Source organism: Puma concolor, chromosome D3 (assembly GCF_028749965.1).
Source record: "Puma concolor isolate L17-30 chromosome D3, mPumCon1.1.hap2, whole genome shotgun sequence".
NCBI lineage: Eukaryota > Metazoa > Chordata > Mammalia > Carnivora > Felidae > Puma > Puma concolor.
In genome coordinates, this window is record NC_141678.1 from 43,694,210 (window position 1) to 43,714,154 (window position 19,945).

Consider the following 19,945-nt stretch of genomic DNA (forward strand, 5'->3'; position numbering starts at 1 on the left):
ATTGGTATGACAAGTCATTTCAATTGAAACTCAGTTATTTTCATATTATTTTATGAGACTCTGGATTTTACTGAAACCCTGTTTTAAACTGGCTTTCTTGGGCCTTCGGCAGAAGAAGGTGTGAGCATTGCCTCATTACTGTTTAGGTGGAGGCAGACATGCAGGTCCCCTACTCAGCCTGTGTTGACACTTGAGGGGTGTCATTCTTGTTCACTATTATCATTGCTCATTATTAAGCATTATAATGCTGCTGGACAGGGGTGGAGGTTCTCTTTTGACACCACAGGCAGGGTGGCCTCATTATCACTAGGCTATAATGAAAGTCCTGACACCACCACCACCCCACTGCGGGTATTTGGGCACCTTATTACAGCCTCACAAGGGTGGAAGTCTAGGCTCCCCACCTGGGAGGTTGGGTCACATTTTTTGTGTGTGCATTGTTTAGCTGGAGCACAGTGTTTTGTTTTGTTTTAATTTTTTTTAATGTTTATTTATTTTTGAGACAGAGAGAGACACAGCATGAGCAGGGAAGGGGCAGAGAGAGAGAGGGAGACACAGAATGTGAAGCAGGCTCCAGGCTCTGAGCTGTCAGCACAGAGCCCGACGCGGGGCTCGAACTCATGAACCGTGAGATCATGACCTGAGCCGAAGTCAGACGCTTAACCGACTGAGCCACACAGGCGCCCCTGGAGCACAGTGTTTATTAATTTAAAAGTTTACTACCTTGCAAGGCTGCCCCTTTCCAAAGCAGGCTTTTGTTGGGGGTATTTGACATACAAAGAAATAAGAACAACTCACCACTGTGTTGTTCCATGTGTCCTGAGGTTTCTAACTAGTCTGCCTTCTCCTTCCTCTCACAGTGTCACATTTGTTTAATATCTGACGTCCAGGGTTTCATTTTTACTTAGTAGGAAAAACGAGAGTAAGTGCATCCACTTCATCTCCCTGGAAGCTGGAAGTCCTGGAGCTTTAGTTTTAGTCAGCTTGGTTTTCAAGCTCAATATTGTACGAACACGCAGTACCACTTAACAAACCAGAAGGACACCAAACCACCTGCAGGAAACATTTGTTTCTTGGGTTTATGCAAGAGGAAAAGTGTCTACCACGTGCTTGGTACTTTATGCATAATTTCACTTAATCCTCAAAAGTAATGCTACAGGGAGGGTATTATTAACCCTATTTTGCAGAGGTGAGAACTGAAGTTTAGAGAAATTAAGTAACTTGTTCCAGATCGCACAATTTAGTAATTTGCTGACATTTTCCTTCCACCACATGCCTCACTCAGCTTGTTAACTCAGCCAGGACAGAGATGATCTTTCCTGCTTCTTTTGCGTGTGCATACCTAATAAATCCCATGCAACTCCACATCAGTTTTCAGTTAGGTGAACCGTATTCTTATAGGTGTGGTTTTTGTGTATAAATATAAATACACCTGCATAGTTAAAGAGGAGTCCTATGCTAACAGTAGGAAACTAATAAATACCTATTGGATGAAATCAATGAGAGAACTCACCATGTTAGTGTGTTCCAGTATTGCTATGTAAGTTGTGCCTGCAATGTAATAGACTGATTTCATAAGTAAATACATATGTAAAAAATCATAAGTAAAAGAAGTCATTGCCACTCTTTATAGGAATGCTCACATTTTGGGGAAAGGAAACATTTCTTTAAGAACTTAAAAACATTTGTCTGCTAGCAGAATATCCAAATGATATTCTTTTGGTTTTGAAGAATCATTGCTCCATTTAAGGTTAATAAGCTGATAATAATTGTCGAACATGATCATTTCTGAGTTAGGCATTGCAAGCCTTATTTTAGTGTGAATTAATTTGTGGCAAAATTATTTTTTGAGGGGCTTTGGACACATTACTGATTTTAGACCTATTTCCTGTCTCTGAAATTTGACTTAAAGAAATCATCTTCATCTCTTTCTTCCCTTTTATTTTCCCCCACTTTTTCCCTCAATATTTGACAATACTTGAATTCCTTGGAGAGTTTCAACTTTGAGACAGCTATGAATAATTCAAGTTTAATCCTGCATTCATACCTTTTCAAGTTCAAAATCTGACATCTTTTTTTTTTTCTGTTTATGAACCACAGGAGTTTTTGGTACAAGATAGTGATTGAAAAGAAAGACTGCTAAAAGAGATGTGGTATGTGATGTATTATTTATGTATTGAAAACATAGATGGGATTACATGTATGATGGTAACGTTTTCGGTTCTCAAGTTTTAATAATACTTGATCCCTGCTGAGTTTAGAGGAAGAGAATGGCCTTTGCTGGTATCCTGTCAGGGTCGGGCATTGTGCTGACCTTCTAAGAGTGTCGACTCAGCCATCATTATCCCTAGTTTACCAGTTAGGAAATGGGGGTTGCCGGGGATTTGTGAGAGGCTAAATAACTCTGTGGTAGAGCTGGGATTGAACCTAAGTCTTTCAGACCCTGAAACCCATACACTTTCCAGGATACATTCCCCACGCCAAGCTGGAAAATCCTCTTATGCTGAAAACCAAAGAAATTGACTTAACCTCTTGCATTCTGAAGAAGACCTACTAAAAATTCATCTCCTAGGCTAGTGCCAGCAACTGGATTCCATCTGTTCATCATTTCTCCAACCATTTATTGTATTCCTTTTAGTCCAGAGCTTTGCAATTATGACCACATATCAGATCATTGGGCAGGTGTTTTTGTTTTTTGGGGTTTTTTAACTATGTCAGGCTCCATTTCACAGAGGTTCTGATTTTTGGCCCGAGATGGGGCCCAGACAGCTATTTCTTAAGTCCCCAGGTGACTCTGATATGCAGCCAGGATTGACACCTTGCGGTCTCCTTGCTCCCTGTAATCTGTAAGGTCACTTTCTGTGATGGTCAAATCTCATGTGTCTATTTGATTGGGCTGTGAGGTGCCCAGACATTTGGTCAAGTATTTATTCTACGTGTGTTTGTAAGAGTGTTTTGGAATGAGATTAACATTTGAATCAGTGGACTGAATAAAGCAGATTGCCCTCCCTGATATGAGTGGCCATCTACAATTAGTCAAAGACCTGAATAGAAGAAAAAGGCTGACCCTCTTGGAAGTAACTGGGTCCTTCTGTCTGACTGCCTTGAGCTGGAACCTTGGTCTCTTCCTGCCTTTGACTGAACTGAAACACTGGTGTTTCTTGGGTCTCAACTGGCTTTCAGTCTAACATCATCAGCTCTCCTGGGTTATAGCTTGCCAAAGGCCAGTCTTGGGACTTCTCAGCCTCTATAATTACACAAGCCAATTCCTTATAATAAATCTCTCTATACACATATGCATATCATATTTTAACTAAGACTTCTTGACACCTTTTCCGTCTCTGAGATTTTTCATACTTTATGTCCTTCTAGATATCATAAGGAGAGTTTTTTTGAAATGGGGTTGGATGGACATTTCTTTATCATTCTTTAACATTCCACCTCAATATTGATGCTGGGGATGCAGTTCAGCCACAGGAAACTCACATTCCTGCCCCTGTGCTTCCCTCAACCAGCTTGATCTGATTCTTGGCCTCTACACTTATGTTCTTCCAGCAGAAGCAACTGTGAAATCAAGGAACACAATACCTTGCTATCAAAACACAGCCTAGATAAAGTGGCCTCAACACAGGAAGAGCAGCCTGGGGGATAAAGGCACCTTATGGTACCTATTGTGTTTTTTTTTTTTTTTTATTGTTGTTTGTTTGTTTCTTAAATATAATTTATTGTCAAATTGGTTTCCATACAACACCCAGTGCTCATCCCAACAGGTGTCCTCCTCAATGCCCATCACCCACTTTCCCCTCTCCCCCAACCCTCATCAACCCTCAGTTATGGTACCCGTTGTTAATGCACACTAGTTGTCCCTCCTGGTGGTCTGGATCAGTCTGCTCAGAGTGTTGGCCAGATGCCCAAAGCTGAACTTGGCATCTAGAGTCCAACACTGAGTGGGGAGGTGACTACCCAGAGATACAAGAGCAAAATGAACCAAAGAGGGGTACAGGCCAATCCTAGAGAGCACTGGGGGCCAGGCTAGTGTCCCATGCCAGTCCAAGGGGCAAGCAGGGAGCCAGAGAGGGAAGAAAAGTCGAAGGTCAGAGCCCAGTAGATGTAGCCAGAGGAGAATAGGATGGGGTGGGGTGAGAGGGAGATGGGAAGGTAAACCAGATGTTCCCATCATTACATATCTGATTCATTCATATTGACTGCCAGCCATATGGCCATGAATAAATCAGTTTGGTTGAAAGTCCTGTGTTGGAATGGCTATTTTTTTTAAGTTTTTATTTTGGAAGAGAGAGAGAGAGAATCCCAAGCAGGCTCCTTCAGCGTGGAGCCTGATGTGGAGCTTGATCTCATGAACCATGAGATCATGACCTGAGCGAAAACCAGGAGTCAGACGCTTAACCGACTGACGCTCAGGCGCTCCTGAGTGGCTACTTTTTCGTTCAATTTTTACAGCCCCATCCTTAGTTCCACTTTATATTAAGATGTGGCTCCATCTGTCTTTTGAATATTTCATTTTATTCAGTAACACAAGTTCATGACTTGGTCAAAAAAAAAGCCTTGGTTTATAACACCATAAGCCAGTGCCTCATAAATTTCTATCACACTGATCATATCTTTAAATATATGAAAGGCACTTTGGGATTCCATATTGTTAGAGTAAATTTTAATTTATTTTAGTATCTTGTAAATCGCTGGCAGAGGAGTGATATTCTTGTTTTATCATTTGCTTCCCCGCCCCCCTTTTTCCAAACTTTGAAAAACAATTGCTAATAAACAGAGCCATAGGAATTATTCTGGTTCAAGGGAATAAACGGATTTTGAGAGATCAGAAGTCACCGAAGTTTATCTAGGGCTGCTTTCATGACTATATCCTACCAGCACATCAGGGCTGCCGTGTGTGAAGATAAAAGCATCAGAGTTTCCATTTCGTGCTTAATTTTCAGATGGTTTTGCTATTCTCATTTTACCTAAAGTAAATTTAAAAACCCAACTAGGAATACATTTGGGGAAAAAAAGGAAGATGCCCTGGGTTGGATCTTGGAGTCCTTCCAATTCTATAGCAGCAAAAGAAAACCTCTTCCAACCCCTCCCCCCCTTTTTTTTAGAACCATAGGTATGTGAGAACAAAATGTAACCATCCCTTTTTCATGTTTGCTTGGCTTCAGGGGAATGAGAAGGCTGCCCAGGGACCTGAAAAAATTGGGACCATAGAGAGTATGGACATTTTAGATTTGAAAAGATAACTTGTCTTTTAGTTTTGTCCAAGCTGGATACTTTTGTTAGCTCCCCACTTTGGTTAGCTAATGGAAATACAACTTTTTAATCTTTTTGTCTCCATTTATCTTTTGGATTGAAATTTCCAGCAGAAATTAGATTGATAGGTTTTCATTCCAAGCTGTTTTTTCAGAAATTTGGATAGTAAAGAGTCACTGAAGGCAAAAGAAACTACACTTTGCTTCATATTCTGTTGCTTTATGCATTTTTATAAGTGGTATTAGCACACGCAGTGCTGTATTGGAAGGTTTGGCAAATGGGTGCTGTTAGTCTGGATTTTCCCACTCTGGGCATCAGAATCTTGTCTTTTATAGGCACCTGTGTCTACCCAGGTCATATGTTTATTTACAACAACCTCTGAAAGGTTGTTTTTTTTTTTTAAACTCAGGGTCTGTATGAAGACAACAAAGGAATTTCTTGGGAGTGATTAAAAACACACCCTCTGATAAGTAAGGACCTTATACAACTTGTGTAGACACCACAAACCACAAAGAAGAGAATGGGTTTTGCTATGAGTTGCTGGTTCCATATCCCTGAGGATTTGGTCACCCTAGTGGGGCTCTGCTCCCGTCTGAGTCCTTTCTATCATGATCTTGTCTCACTTGGTCTGGTTTGCACTTCTTACCTCAAGGTCTTTCATAAGCTGGTTACACATAGCTGTTAGTCTTTGTTTCTTAAAGTTTAGCTCTTAAGAAGCAAGTATTTAAAAGTCCTCCAAGGATTAGCATTCTTCTGAATGCTAAGGCTACAGATGGGGAGTTGAAAAGTCCTTTTGAAGGGCAGAGTAACTTAACCCTTAAAGAAGTGAACATGGACTGCTCATTGTCAGAAGCACCAACACTATTTAACACTATAGACTGTCCCCCAAATTGGCAACTCAGGCCATAGCTGTTTAATCACTTTGTGCCCAGTACACGTTTCCTGCTTTTGTGCACACCTAATCCACCAAGTTCTCCCACGCACACACCCGAAAGCAAGGAACAAACGTTCACTGCTGCCCATGGTGGGGGATGGGGGTGGCAGTGGAATTGTGTCAGCCATGGAAATAGCCCTAATTCAACTACTGCTAAGACGGCAACTACTTTATTATGTGAAAGTAGAAGTTCTCGATCTTTTAGATTACAGGAGACAAGACATGGGCATCTTCTATACCTCACTTCTGGTTCATCTTTGCGTCATCTGGCCAGGCTATCATAAGTTCCCTCTTTCATACAGTTACATTGCAGCTTTGCTCCACCACAGTCTGCTAGGACATGATTCTGACTAAAATGGAATTACCGAATCACGCAACAAATCTGAAGGTGTCCTGAAGGTTGTTGAATATCCAACTCTCATTGTATAGGTGAGGAAACCATGAAGTGCGGTAAAGCAGCAGTTGGACTCAGAATGTATTAACTGTGCTTTCCAGTGTTTAGTTCTTTCTGCTGGTGTAACGTAGAGGAGGACTTTGTCAGAGCTAAGTGTTGAGTCTTTCAAGAAGCCACCCATCCCTTTCAGGCCACCTCGGGTCCTCTGAGTTCCAGACCATCATGTAACACAGCTAGTTTTCAGCCTTCCTGTCCCTGGACCCTGAAGAAAGAAGGTTTGAAGCCTGCTGTGAAGTCTTATGCAATATGATGTGGCCAGTGCCATGCCTCCAGGAATTATACAGAAGCAAGTATTTGAGCGTATTCCTTTGAGGTACTTTGTGGAGTATCTGTAAAGGATAAGATGGCCCAGCTTCATAAACAAGAACATTGAGATGCCAGGAGGATGCACAGTGGAGCTAAGCCAAGTGCTAGCATTGGCCCCACCCACGACACCTGGAGACTTTTGATCTGAGATCACAAAACACTGAGGACAAGTCCTTGGTGACAATTAGAAAGTATCTTTTCTGTTGATAATAATTGTACTTTCATGAGCAGCTAAGGCGCCAAGGACCATTTGGCTTTTTGAAAACCTGGTCTGTTTCCCTTGGAATAGGGGTTGAATCCCTGTAAGGAAGCCAAAGGTAACTGCATTGCTTTGAGTGGCGGAGTTACTGGAGATTTTACAGAGGAATTATTTAAAAGGCCAGCTGGTGTGAGCTGGTTACAGATCTGAAGAACTATAATGCAAATACAAATATTTTATTTCACTCATGAATAACTAATTTTAGATACCTAAATACTAAGAAGGTTGAAGCAAGCCTGAGTGCAGATAGTATTGAAAAAAAGCACATGTTTGTGGCTCCTAGGTAAGAATTGTTGTTTCATGATTAGAAGACATTCATGTGCAAGATAGTCTACATTCCATTAGCCCCTACCTCCAGAGGCTCTAATGAGATTGATGTTCCCATGTAGATAAATTCCAAGGAGATAAAATTCCATTAACTAATCTAGTCTTGGTTTCACTAGGAATAAAGAATTTATCTTAACAAAATAAGAAAAGAAAGTTTATTTTTCAGGAAGCTGAAACCATATGTTCCCAGATGCTGCCTTGCTACAAAACTTGGGGAAAGAAGGTTGAGGCTATTTCTTTGGGCGGGGGGGAACACTCAAATTGTTATTTCTTAAAACAGAACAACAAGCCCTCAAAAATAGTAAATGTTACCAGAACAATAATAAATAATGGCACAAATGCCCATCTTAAGAAACATGGTCAGTCACGTCTTCCATTGCGCAACAAACAGCCATGTGCTCAGGCATTTCTGTGATGATTGAAGACACATTCCGACAGTTATAAACATCCATCACAGATTCAAGTATGCAGCTCAGGATTCCAGAACCACAGTCTGCCAGTTGTTGACCGTTAGTGACATACCAAATATTACTGAGATCTCTGCAAGATATCTGGGTTTGCACGAAACAGCTGAAATACTACTCAGAATAAGAAAGTACCTGGGGTGAAATAACCCTTCAGGAAGCCTAATAAAAGAAGAAAGGAAATGTGCCATTTAAAGCTAAAATTGCTTTCCTGAAGCATGGTCAAATCATACATGAAACACAATGGCCTTTCCATGCCAGAGGAGTAATAGCTCATTTCCCCTGCACGCCCTGGACTCTCTTTTCCCTTAAGTTTTATTACATGTTTAACTATACATTATTGGTTATTCCAAGTGCACGAACTTATGACAGATCAGAAGGATCTATTCATTCTAGAAACTGTTGAACATTCAGTTGGCGTGATTTAAACTGAAAGTTGCTCCACTCGTAGAGCACACCAGTGCTTCATTATCCAGTACCCAGAGATTATCCAGATTAGACTTTATGTGTGCCCTTTCCAGCTTCTAGATATCCACTTGCCACTGTCTTTTTGCAGTTTTACTCCTCCCAAGCACTACCACGCACTACCTCAGTCTGCACTGAGGACACAGATGGAGATGAAAAGGGTTAACCACTTACACAAAGAGAGAGCTGAAAGTCTAGCTAAAACTGTGTCTTGGGACTTTCTATAGACTCTGAATAAATATAGCCTCTCCAGTCATTGCCCTCCCCCCCCACCCCATGTACACCCTTTAACAAGGGTTGTCTGAGGACTGAGCCAAGAACCAGGGTCTGTTATAGGTTGGGCTAGTCCCAAGCAAACTGTGAAACAGATGAAAATTAATTTCGCAAGTGCTCTACCATGGTTCCCACCACACATCTGCCCCAGTGCTTCCTTCCAGGTACTCAGTATCAGTCTGAATTTCAAAACCCTGCTTAACTAACAACTGGCAACAGCCAAGTCTAATTCTGCCCCACAGTGTCTACATGTTAACCAGGATTAAAACTCAAGCAAACAGCCTGCCAGAGAGACTTAGAGAATGCTCCAAATGAAGGTAGAGGCTATGTGTGTTCCATTCATGTGTATATCCCCAGGACTTGACCCTTAGGAGGAATTCAATAAATATTTGTTAATGGACAAATAAATTAGTAAATGACATGACATGGATGGCAGAGCATGGCCTGCCATTGGGGAGAGTTTGACAGAAAGGACTCCCATCTAGTAGGAACAGCTACAAGGGCACAGAGCTGCCCACCTGGGACTGAGAAGTACCTTTCCTTCCTTCCTTCCTTCCTTCCTTCCTTCCTTCCTTCCTTCCTTCCTTCCTTCCTTCTTTCTTTCTTTCTAATGTTTATTTTTGAGAGAGAGAGAGAGAGTGAGTGAGCATGAGTGGGGGAGGGGCAGAGAGAGAGGGAGACACAGAATCTGAAGCAGTCTCCAGGCTCTGAGCTGTCCACACAGAGCCTGACGCAGGGCCCCAACTCACGGACCACGAGATCATGACCTGAGCTGAAGTCGGATGCTTAACCGCCTGAGCCACCCGGGTCCCCCGAGAAGTATCTTTTCAACTAAGTTGCTCTCCTGGCTCATTTCCCTGTCACACACCCCAGGTCTCTAGTGCTGGTGGTCCCCACCCCAGTCATCTGAAATTCAGTCCTGAGACAGGGTGGAAAGTGTCCTCAACCTCAGACTCCATTGTGCATTTTCTGGGATGGCATTTTGGGTTTGTTTTTGTGTGTTGTCTTTTGTTGGTTTATTTGGTTGGTTTTGCTTTTTTATAAATAGTGCCTCGAGCTGCTGATAAAGTAGCCTGGTATACATGGGTGGCCCTCAACTGCTTGGCATTATTTGGACCTGCTTTGTTTGGTTACATTGATCTTAAGAAGATCAGAAGAATTTGGATATGTTTGGGTTAGGATTTAGGTCTGGATACTACATATAGGCCAGCTTTTAATTCCTTCTTTTCTTCTTGTATTAAGTCCATGGGCACTTAGAATCCCCTAGTGCAAAAAGAGGCAGCACGTAGAACTTGAGGTCAAAGCTGTCAGCTTACATGTTCCCCCCATTCCAGAAAAGACTAGAGATTCTGGATGTCTCAATCCATAGCCTCAGTTGGCTTCAGTGCTGGTTTTCTTCTTGTTCTTTATAATAACTGACTTCTTTGAACTTCATTACAGATGCCAGTGAATCAGAGAGTTCATTGGAGAAGCTAACTTAGAGTTAACTTATGGTTAACTAACTCCTCTAACTCTTGCACAGTTTGAATCTGCTTTTCCCATAGATAGAATTTTCCTGTGACTGACCCTGCTAAGTTGCTAAGTCAGCTTCCCCACCCTTCCCCCAGACTCCCTCTCTTGTATCAGGCCCACTGAATGCACAGAGATGCTTCTGCCGTCAGAGAGAGAGGCTTGTGCACAGAGGGGAGACCTGGCTCAGAAGGGCCAGTATTCAAGCATTGGAGAAAAGTCTTCACTGGCAACATTGGAGAAATGCGCTGATCTTGTGTTTTTACCGTAGAAGTGGGTGGAAAGGGGAATTTGTGGCTAGTTCCTTTCATCTTGTTGGTGGTTGCTTTTCTTGGATAAAGTAGCAACATTCCTCAAAAACTAGAAATCACGACCCTTTGGATTGAAAATGTATATAGCAGCTCTAATTTTTCAAACCTAGAATGGGGTGACAAAATCAATTTATGGAAGGTGTTAAGACTGTAGGTGTTATTATTGCGGAAGGTAAGGCAATGTGGGCTAATGGAAGGAGGAACAGCATGCCTTTTGCTGCTGTCTTGTAGCTCCCATGCTTTTTTTGAAGTGCCCATGGAGGAAAGATGAGTGAAGACAGACCCTGTTTTTTTGTTTTGTTTTGTTTGTTTGTTTTAAGCCTAGAAAGTTAGGTTGTATACTTTACCTGCTTCCCTTTGGAGGCATTTAAGACATTTGGACATAAATGGTATCTGTAACTTCCTTTCTCTTGCTAGGAAGTGCTCTGAACCAGAAATGATGTAGATGTGGAGTCAGCTATGAAATTCTCGTGTTTCTGGTGGCTATAAAACCCAGTGCATTTTTTCCTGGCTGGGTGACATGGTATTAACCCTAAGTGAAAGAGTGGGCCAATCTTTAGACTTTTGTCTCCAAGTTCTCAAAGGCAGAGAGTACTCCATGCTTGGTTACTGGTACCTAGTTGAATGGGTTTAACAGTTGTATTGTCTAGTTTTAACCTCCACGAAATGAACATATGACTTTAAAAGACCCCTGTAGGGGCATGTGGGTGGCTCAGTCAGTTAAGTGTCTGACTTCGACTCGGGTCATGATCTCACAGTTCATGGGTTTGGGGCCCACATCAGGCTCTATGCTGACAGGTTATGTGGAGCCTGCTTTGGATTCTGTGTCTCCTTCTCTCTCTCTGCTCCTCCCCTGCCCATATGCTTGCACATGCTCTCGCTCTCTCTCAAAAATAAACATTAAAAAATAAATAAAAATAAAAGACTCCTATAAAGGAACCATGGATTAAAGATAGCATTCTATCAGTACATCCCTGAGAGAACCAAATAGACAAAAATTGAACACAGGAAACACTTCTCCTATGCCTCCCAAAAATGGTTTGCCAATCACATTATAAGGTGACAGTGTTACAGGGTAGACACAGTGACAGTCTCTTGTGATTTGCCAAGCATTAGCCAGAAAACCATCAAAATTATTAAAATGTCACTGGGGGATATGGATGAAAATTTACATGTGTAATTGTTACGATAGCTTTCACTCTAAGTGTATTTTGAACTATTAAGTAGTGATGTGATAGCTTGCATCGATAATTTATCAGTTAACAAAGAATAAATAAAGTAATGAAGTTGGGGGTTCTATGTTCGAATGCTTGGAACCCATTGAACTAGGAAATAGCACCTACTAAAGTTGGTGGTCAGAGTTTGGTGGTCTGTTCAAAGATAGAGTGGCCACAGAGGACAGGCCTGCCTGCAAAATCTGAGGGATGATAGAGGCCACTGACAAGAAGTGGGAAGGCATATACAAACCAGGAGGACAGGAAATCTCCCTGTCATTCCAGAGGTATGCAGAACTAAGGACGCAGCTTAAGAAAGTGGACCCAAACTCACCAAAGCAACAAGTTCTGTCTGGCAGCTGGTTCTTGGGCAAACTGAGGATTATCAGCTCATCTGGCCAGATGGAGGCCCATCGGGTATGGCTAACTCATGCCAGCCTTGCCATCCAGCCCTCTGTGGGACTCAGCATTCAGCAAACACAAATAAAAGTATATGGTAGGGTTTTATGTTTTTTTTTTTTTTTTAATGCTTATTTTTGAGAGACAGAGCGTGTGAGCAGGGGAGGGGCAGAGAGAGAGAAAATCCCAAGCAAACTCCACACTGTTAGCATAGAGCCCGATTCAGGGCTGAAACCCATGAACCGTGAGATCATGACCTGAGCCAAAGGTGGTCGCTTAACTGAGCCATCCAGATGCCCCATGGTAGGTTTTGATTAGAACCTTTGACCTCTTGCATTTAATCATCCTAGTGTGGCTTTTCCAGTTAAAGCAAATAAACTTCAGAGTTTCTGTCACTTTTTAAGGTCTCTGGAAAGAAAAGGCCTAGGAAAAGCTCTTGCCAGGGCTGCTGCAGTCACTTGTGCAGGTTTGGCTCTGCAGAAAGGTTTCCAGAAGGGCTGATCTGCCTGAAGGGGCACCTTTTCCTAAGTCATGCAAAGACACTTTTGTTGTCCTGCCATGGCTTTGCAGTCAATTTTGGCAGAATAGAGCCAAAAATCAGAAAAAAAAGATCCAACAGGCAAAACACTAAGTCTAACAAATTTTCATCCTTCATCCCAGAGTGTGGCTTTATGTAGGCCCAGGTAACGTAGGTTCACGTTGCCATCATCTTCAGTGTTGTTAGAGAAGCCACTTGAATTCAGATTAGGTGGTGCAGAGAAGCCCAGTGTGAGAATTGTATTGCAGTCACCAGGAGCCACCCCAAAGACAGCAGGGATAAAAAAAAAAAAAAAAAAAAGGAAGAGCACGTAGATTTCGTTTTGTGACCAAGACTTTTTGAGTTGCTGCACAAACGCCATTAGTTTCCAACAATTAACAAGCTGTGTGTTTCTCCCAACGTTTTTATTTATTTTTTGGGGGACAGAGAGAGACAGAGCATGAACGGGGGAGGGGCAGAGAGAGAGGGAGACACAGAATCGGAAACAGGCTCCAGGTTCTGAGCCATCAGCCCAGAGCCTGACGCGGGGCTCGAACCCACGGACCGCGAGATCGTGACCTGGCTGAAGTCGGACGCTTAACCGACTGCGCCACCCAGGCGCCCCGCTGTGTGTTTCTCATTCTCATTAACTGCTGCCGCTCTTTCCCAGACTTGCTTTAAGGTCTTCACCCACTGTGTGACTAAGAAGGGGAGTTAGTTGTGGCCCAGACTAGAAGTGAAAGAGAGCTCACTGGAGGATGGGAAGGTGTTCTCTCCACATACAAAGCTGGGAGCCATGTAATCAAACCAAGCAGCACTGAGAGCCCAGCCCGCCTCCCTGGCAGCTCTTTTCATCACAGTGTGCTCTGGGTTACAGAAGACCTGTAAAACTGCATAGTAATGGCTGATTCCTCAGCAGGAATAAACATGTGCTTTGAGTTTTCCAAATGAGTCAGACGCACGCTGTGAGATAAATACTGATAGCAAGCAGATGTGACGTGTGCTTTTCAAGAGGGACAGAGAGGGATCATGTGTTGGCATCTCCCACACTTTCTGAGATGATGGACTGACACTTAATGGGGTCTGGTCCCTTAACAAGAAACATTGGGTGATTTTCCCCCCTCATTCTTTCTTTCTGTAAGAAGAATCTACATTTTAAGCCTTAAATGTAAACGTGTCCTGGCTCCAATTTGTCGGCTGACTCTAATCGCCTCGGAACTTATATAAACTCTAGGTGAGTAATTTCCCCAAGTACAGTGCCCCCTTGGAATGTGTGTGCTGTGAACTCAGATTAAACTTTTAACCTCACATTTTTCTGGGAAGGATTATGATCCATGTTTTTATTGTTTAAAAAAGGCAATCAGAAACTCAAAAAAGTCTAGTGCCCTTCCCGTGGTTGAGTCGGTACATCCTAACATGAGCCTTTGCCTTGTGCTGTGCGTGCCCAGGGATTGTGGACACATGTGGCCCCCTAAAATTGGGATATTGTGCCAGAATTGAAACCAGAAGGCACCAGCACTCTTGTGTTCCTTATGGCACTTCCAACTGAATTGTGAACTGTTTGTAGAGCCCTGTGCCCTCCCAGCTCAACTGCAGAAACCCTGAGTGTCTTTTTGCTGATGCACGCCATGTCCCAGTTGCCAAGTGACATACATAACACATTCGTCAACAGAGTAGGAGATCTGAGACCAAGATTTCTGCTGCATTCTTGCACACCCTGCTTTCATTCACCTCCTCTCCTTCTTCCAACACTTGGGTCAGCAGATGCTAGGCTCTCCCCAAGTGTTTACAGAATCAGTCCCAGATGCCAAGCTCGAAGATAGAACATTTCTTTGCAACCTTGTCCCTGTCCCTGTACACATTAATCACTTGCTCAGATGTTTAACTGAGTCTGTTAGCCCTTTAATAGAGGGCTTTTTTTTTTCTTTTAACTGAGTTGGCATTAATGTAGAAACAAGTGGGTTGGTTTATTCTCCCAGGAGTTTCTGGTTATTTGTACTTAATTTTTGTCTGAGGACTACCAGGAGGCAGCTGGCATGAGATCCTGGGAGCAACAATGGTCTGAGTATCAAGCATTGGTTCTGCTGCCAGTTCATTGTGTAGCTTTGGACAACTCAGTGTATCTGACAGGGCCTCGGCTTGCCCACTTGTAAAATGGAGGTGTTGGACTCCATGGTCTTCCTGTTGAAACTGTAGTAGTCCTATTAGTTTTACTGTGAGGTTTCCAGGAAAGCAAACACCAAGCAAAAGGCAAAAATGGGAAAGCTCCAAGGCAGAAAGTTACTGCTTACTATATTAAAATTGCTCTGCAGTGCCCTTTGAATGTGTTTTGGTGCAAGACTCTTCTGTAAACAGTGTGATGCTATTTTCATGTTCTGTTTCATCATCCAGTGGATATTTGGATTCTTGAACAAATGAGAAGTTATGCTGGCACTGGAAGGACAGGGGAGGCTGTGGTAGCATCATTTCTATCCCAGTGTTTGGAAAATTGAATCATTGGTTGCTGGTGTTAGCTTTCCTCAACATTCATACGCAGGCGTGCACCCTTGAGGCCCCCAGTATACCAGACTGCTTCCTACCTGCTCCCTTTACCTGGGCCCCTCTTCTCTGTCCCGTGGAATCAAAAAGCAGAATCAGGTGTAGCTTTTTTTTTTATATTTTGGGTTTGATGTTGTGGTGTTAGCATCACCAATGCCAAACAGCTGGAATTTGACCAGGTAGCAAATGCCATAGGCAAGAGTCGTGGGGGGAAAAAAGCATCCCTGTATTCCTGTCTCCAGAAGAAATTTGGAGGATTGGGGTTTGCTCTGAGGAAAGACTGATGTAGCCAGTTATCTCAAACTCTGGAAGATACCAGCATGTGTACCTGTGCCTCCAGCAGCCACCACTGTGAAGCCCATGTGAATACTGAAATGCAGCTTGTTATCAAACTTCGTTACGAGTCTCCCAGGGGTCCCAGTTCTGGTTCTGGAGTATTCATTGACTTGTTACTTTTACAAACATTTGTTGAGCACATATATGTGTGTGTGTGTGTATATATATATATGGAGCTGTGGTGAGGTGCTGGAGATACAAAGATAAATGCAAATTGCCTTCAAGGAGTTTATGATCTAGCAAAGGACCCAGGTGTATACCTAGTGTACTGGAGATAATATAAATGCTATCCTGGTGGCATGGATGAAAAGCCATACAGGAACAAAGACAGAAACTATGAGTTCTGCCAGGATTTCACTTGACTAAGAAACAGGCAAAGGGTCTTCCAGGCAGAGGAATCTGCATAGACAGATGGAGAACAACACAGAAGGGCACAGCATAGTCAAGGCATGATGCAGGTCAGTGTGACTGGGTCACAGAGTCATGGTAGAAAATGGCAAAAGACAAGGCTGGAAAGGCAGATGTGATCTGGCAGAGCCTTTTCAGGGCCCACAAGTTAAATGCACATTTGTTCTCCAAAAATTTAGGAGAGTTTACAGAAATACACATAATAAACACATTAAGAAGAAATTAAACTGTAGAAAGTATGAGGGATGAGGATGGAAAAGACCATGAAAGTTAGTTGTTCATATACAGTTTATGTACAGTTAGTTGTTAGAGGTAGCACAAAAATTTGACTCTGTGCTTCCTAAAACCACAGCGAGAAGGGAAATAGGCACTTTCCTGTGCCCATATCAAGAAAGCCAGAGAAACAGGTTTGTGCTGGAACTAAGACCCAAGGGACATTTCTCCACTGATTCTCATCAAATGCTCAATGTGGAGATACAGTGGAAATATCTTCAACAACATTCTTACACTAGCAGTTTTTATAGAACTGCTTCTTATAATGTCCCTCACTGCAAGCCAATGGCATACTGCCAAAGTGTAATTCAGTAAAAGCAGCTCTACACAGGGCCAGAGCAGTTCAGCCTAAGCCTGCTGCTTTTTTGATCGTTTGGCTTGATGTGCGGATACAATTTTGGGTATATAAAGGGATAGAAGTTCTTCGTATCTTTTAGGCAATCATCCATGAATATTATTTCTTACAACAGGACTCTTAAAAAGTATTGGACAGCAGGCAGTGAACTTAAGCTTCTATTCATTGTCAAAGAACTCAAGAACAAAAGAGTTTGAACCTTGGGTTATGTAACACAGAAATCCTTTCCAAAGATGTTTAATCATAGAAGGAAAGTAACTGTCATCCTGGACTAATAGTGTAATCCATGGCTCAGCTCCAGCTGACCTGGAATTAGGACTGGGTTGCTAAAGTGAGTTCCCTGACCTGACAGCACGTGTCTTGCTGTGAACTCTAGGTTGAAGGTAGATGTATAAAGAGCCCTTACATTATACAAGTCAAGCTGTGAGCTGAGCATCTTTTGACATTAGCCCTTTTCCTTAGCAGCTGAAGCAATAGTGTGAAGCATAAACATAGATCCAACAGGCTGGTGTGTGTGTGGCATTCACCAAATAGCATGTAAACTAAAAGAGTGTAAATTTTACCACATATAAAACACACTTTCCACATATTTATGCAACATTGTACAATTTATAAAGTAGATTTCCATCATTCTGACCCAGCATCTAATTTGAATTGCATAAAACTTTGAGCAGGACTGGTATGATTATCCCATAATACAGATGAGAAAACTAAAGGCTTGACCAAGTTGATATGGACATGGGGGAGGAGAACAAGGGTCATAACCTGGGTCTTTTATTTTTTTCTTTCTTCCAAGATGTATCTGACTTATCCAAAAGAATAGTGAATTGTAGGTTATGATAACTGTGCTCAGCAGCCACCAGGCTATATACTGCCAATTGGAAAAAATTCCATGCACTGTAGGGATGGAAGGCTCCCTGCAGTTTAACCCAGAAAAAAAATATCAACTCCTTAGGCAGAAATGCTAAAGCCATGTACTTCCTATTTCCTGTGCTCCCTGGATGGTCCCAGGTACTCATGGGCCAGAGACCATCCAAGGATTTGTTCTTTCGGTCTTCTATTTACTAAACATACAAAGTTTATTGCCACACGTGAGTGTGTGGACGTGCATGTTCTCAGTATAATGTAAGATTAGTTCCAAAAACATTGTATAAACTTTAAGTAATCTTATCTGTTGATATTAAATGACGAGATCTTCCCAAAGGTACTTACTCACTGTAGATGTAAGGATGAACTTGAACTCTGTATATTGTAATAATTGGTTTTCTGAGTACTCTACTTAAGTAAAAATAAACTCTTGCTGCCTCCTACCTACTTTTTCGTTGAACGTCCAAAGAGCTAACTTGTATCTAGTTACTTTGGTGTGCAGCAGGGAATTTGTGGTTGTAGGCTGTTTTCTCTTGGTCCCCCCCAAAAATACAAATAGGAAGTAAAATTCAGACATCGATGGCACAGTGCACTAATTATAAACTACTGTCCCAAAAGACAGAATCTCCTCCCGATCAACAAGAGTTCTTACAACAAGAGAGCCACAGGCACTCAAAAAGGTGATCTCAAGATAGCACTAAATATCTCCAGTTTATTGCCCAAGAGGAGATGGCAGATCTTAATATGGCATACTGCCTGTTAACTTATAACATGTTGTGTATTTGCTGAAAAATGGAGACACTTTTGCTGCAGTTACTTGCCAAAGATACCCCAAAGTAACCCCTCCCCAAATCAATCAGGGTAAAACATTCCAGAACGTCTTTCCCTATTCTCTTCTCTGTTTGGGCACACACATTACCAAGCACCCCTTTCCATTTGGCATCCAGTTGGTACATACTCTTCAAATGAGAGATATCATCTCCTAAGTCTTTTTCAGTTCAAAACATTGGGAGTCTACAAGATGAAAGTAGGTACATACCCAAAGAGCTTTCTTCTCTCCAACCTCCCAAGTTGTTAGAGATGGAGTTCATGTTAAGTCGGTGGAAACAAGACTCTGTGACATCCAAACCTGAGACTGGTTTGGAAAAAGCCATTAAATGGCTCTGCAGTAAAACTGGAAATTCACATGAGAAAGAAAGGAAGGAAGAGAGAAAGAGTGGAACCAGTTCCCCATCAACACACAGCTTCCCTCAGCCACCTGCATGGTTACTTCCTAACAGATCCCAGTTTGCTGCTGTGGGGATGATGTCTGACCCACCAGTGTAGCAGGCAAGGACTGTCCTTGTGTCTTTGTGACCTGCTGCTGTACTGTGACCAGGGCATTAGGAAAACAGGGCCTTCTTAAGTCTTTAGGATTGTAATTCATGCACCAAAGGAGCCTTTGCCTTTGTTATCTTTTTAACCTTTAAGTACAGTAAAGATCATTTGCTAAATGATCTTTTGTGCCTTGAAATAGTTAATGGAACATTTCTGAAAATATCCGGGTCCTGGAAAGTAGTTTCTGCTTTGAAAGATTCTAATTCAACTTACTCATCTTGCCTCTTTTTCAAAAATAGCTCACAGGACAACAGGCGTAGGCCTGTTCCGTAACAAACCACCATTTGTGCAGCAAGACTGGCTTCCCTTCCCAGATTTTGAGAGCATCTGAGGCCTGCTCTTGGGAAATGCAGATGTGATTTGGAGCACTCTAGCCCCTTGCTGGGCAAAGCACTTACGGGTCCTAGGATAGGCCTCGGGTTGACATGGCATCCTGTGAAATTAGAGTCTGACATTGTGTTTGCTGTATGTTTTTATTTATTTGTGCGTTTTTTAAAGGTTTACTTACTTTAGAGAGGGGCAAGGGCAGAGGATCTGAAGCAGGCTGTGCACTGACAGCAGAGAGCCCCACATGGGGCTTGCACCCATGAACCGTGAGATCATGACCTGAGTCGAAGTTAGGCACTTAACTGACTGAGCCACCCAGGTGCCCCTTTGTGCTTTTAATGTTAAGGAAAAATTCCATCAGGATCTTATCGTTGGCCTTTCAATTAGAATGAAAGCCAGTCATCAGAAAGCTGTAGATGAGGTCTGTGGATACCATGGCAGAAAATGGATTTGCATCTGTGGCCTGATCTGTGAGTGTGATTTTGACCACAGATGAGATTTCCACATCCATTGGCCAGGGTCAGGGCTGAACAATTTTTCAGAGGTGCTGTGCCAGGTTTTCAGCTCTGTTCTTCAGGCTTGAGTCTGTGGGTGGCATTTTGAGTGAGCTTGATTCTCTCGGGGAGTAGGTGGAACAGAGAGGATGATTATTCTGAAATAGTGGGAGAAGACCAGTGATGACCTTATTTTTGACCTTGTGGTTGGATTAAAGAATCCCCAAAGGGGCTTGCTGTTACAGTACCTTGGAGAGTTTCCACTTAAGTATATATGGC

General features: G+C 42.5%; 1 protein-coding gene and 1 long non-coding RNA gene across 2 annotated transcripts in view; one reads left to right on the forward strand and one right to left on the reverse strand.

Annotated features, from left to right (window-relative positions):
* Positions 1 to 19,945, forward strand: part of COLEC12 (collectin subfamily member 12) — a 194,240-nt gene that overhangs the window by 92,331 nt on the left and 81,964 nt on the right. The window lies entirely within an intron of this gene.
* The window catches only part of LOC147575530 (uncharacterized), a 39,317-nt gene continuing 35,593 nt past the window's right edge, over positions 16,222 to 19,945 (reverse strand). The window contains exon 3 of the long non-coding RNA XR_015242482.1: positions 16,222 to 19,824. This is a non-coding gene — a long non-coding RNA (uncharacterized LOC147575530). The remainder of the gene's footprint in view (positions 19,825 to 19,945) is intronic.